The sequence below is a fragment of the Petromyzon marinus genome, unplaced genomic scaffold (genome assembly GCF_048934315.1).
Source record: "Petromyzon marinus isolate PM22_M1 ecotype Great Lakes invasive population unplaced genomic scaffold, UKy_Petmar_22M1.pri1.0 PM_G_Scaffold_348, whole genome shotgun sequence".
In the NCBI taxonomy this organism is placed as follows: Eukaryota; Metazoa; Chordata; class Hyperoartia; order Petromyzontiformes; family Petromyzontidae; genus Petromyzon; species Petromyzon marinus.
The window spans coordinates 5,001-7,500 of NW_027422926.1; positions in this window are offsets into that span (position 1 = coordinate 5,001).

Genomic DNA, 2,500 nt, shown 5'->3' on the forward strand with positions numbered 1-2,500 from the left:
CCTGGAGTCAGAGACTTCTGTTCCCGGCTTAACGCACTGCTTCCTGTCAGAGAGGAAGTCTGTGATCCACCTGCAGGTGGAGTAGGGCACGTTCAGCTGGAAGAGCTTGTCCTGAAGCAGGGCAGGGATGATGGTGTTGAAGGCAGAGCTGAAGTCCACAAACAGGATCCTGGCGTAGGATGCTGGGGCGTCCACATGCTGTAGGGTGAAGTGGAGGGCCATGTTAACTGCGTCGTCCACAGACCTGTTGGCTCTGTAGGCAAACTGAAGGGGGTCCAGGAGAGGGTCTGTGATGGCTTTGAGGTGTGCCAGGAGCAGGCGCTCAAAAGACTTCATTACCACAGATGTAAGGGCGACCGGTCTGTAATCATTTAGTCCTGTTGGCCTTAGCTTTTTGGGCACAGCGATGATGGTGGAGGACTTGAGACAGGCTGGTACATGGCATGTCTCCAGGGAGGTGTTAAAGATGTTGGTGAACACCGGAGACAGCTGGCCAGCGCAGTGCCTGAGGGTGGCTGGAGAGACAGAGTCCGGCCCGGCTGCTTTGCGTGGATTCTGCCTCTTGAAAAGCCCATTAACTTCTCCCTCCTGAAAGGAGAGAGTCGTTTCTGTAGTATGGGTGGGGGATGGGGCCTCTTGGGTGGGAAGGGGTGGTTCAGGACAGTCCAATTGTCTTTCAAATCTACGGTAGAACTCGTTCAGGTCGTTGGCTAGGCGGGAGTCGTTAGTGGTGTGGGGCGCTCTGGGTTTGTAGTTGGTGATGTGCCTGAGCCCTTTGGCAGACAGAAGCAGCGTCGTTAGTAGAGAACTGGTGTTTTAGTGTCTCTGAGTACAGTCGTTTAGCCTCTCTCACCGCTTTGCTAAACCTGTTCTTCGACTCCTTGAATCTGTCTCTATCCCCACTCCTAAACGCTTCCTCCTTCTCCAACCTCAACCTTTTGAGCTTTGCTGAGAACCAGGGCTTGTTGTTGTTAAAGTTCACCCTGGTACGTGTTGGGATACAGCAGTCCTCACAGAAGCTGATGTACACAGCCTCTGTGAGTTCATCCAGACTATTGGTAGCAGTCGTGAACATATCCCAGTCAGTACAGTCTAAGCACGCCCGCAAATCTTCCACAGCCTCACTGGTCCACTGTTTAGATGTCCTCACAGCAGGTTTACAGAGTTTTAGTTGCTGCCTGTATGCACGAATCAGGTGGACCAAGGGAGTTCTGTGCGAGCCGAACAGCCCCGTGACCCACAAGAGAAACATCCCCGCCAAATTCGAGCGTTTGACGGGGTCTATCCGTGAAAAAATATTCACGTTTTTGAGTGCACATGCATTTCTGCTGCAAATGCCTCTGGAAGTTTCATGCCGTTCGTATGCCAATTGTGGCAACACGAAAATGACCCGTTTTCCCATTCCGAGGGATTTCTGTGCGACCCTAACAGCCCCGTGAGCCACAAGAGACACATCCCCGCCAATTTCTAGCGTTTCACGGGGTCTATCCGTGAAAAATATAGACGTTTTTGAGTGCACATGCATTTCTGCTGCAGATGCCTCTGGAAGTTTCATGCCGTTCGTACGCAATGTGGCAACACGAAAATGACCCCTTTTCCCATTCCGAGGGATTTCTGTGCGACCCTAACTAACAGCGCCCGTGAGCCACAAGAGAGACATCCCCGCCAATTTATAGCGTTTCACGGGGTCTATCCGTGAAAAATATAGACGTTTTTGAGTGCACATGCATTCCTGCTGCAAATGCCTCTGGAAGTTTCATGCCGTTCCTATGCAATGTGGCCACACAAAAATGACCCGTTTTCCCATTCCGAGGCATTTCTGTGCGACCCTAACAGCCCCGTGAGCCACAAGAGAGACATCCCCGCCAACTTCTAGCGTTTGACGGGGTCTATGCGTGAAAAATATTAAAATTTTTGAGTGCACGTGCCTTTCTGCTGCAAATGCCTCTGGAAGTTTCATGGCGTTCCTATGCAATGTGGCAACACGAAAATGACCCCTTTTCCCATTCCGAGGGAGTTCTGTGCCACCCTAACAGCCCCGTGAGCCACAAGAGACACATCCCCGCCAATTTCTAGCGTTTCACGGGGTCTATCCGTGAAACATATAGAAGTTTTTGAGTGCACATGCATTCCTGCTGCAAATGCCTCTGGAAGTTTCATGCGGTTCGTACGCAATGTGGCAACACGAAAATGACCCGTTTTCCCATTCCCAGGGATTTCTGTGCGACCCGAACAGCCCCGTGAGCCACAAGAGACACATCCCCGCCAATTTCTAGCGTTTCACGGGGTCTATCCGTGAAAAATATCAATTTTTTTTTGACTGCACATGCATTTCTGCTGCAAATGCCTCTGGAAGTTGCATGCGGTTCGCATGCAATGTGGCGACACGAAAATGACCCGTTTTCCCATTCCGAGGGATTTCTGTGCCACCCTAACAGCCCCGTGAGCCACAAGAGAGACATCCCCGCCAATTTCTAGCGTATCACGGGGTCTATCCGTG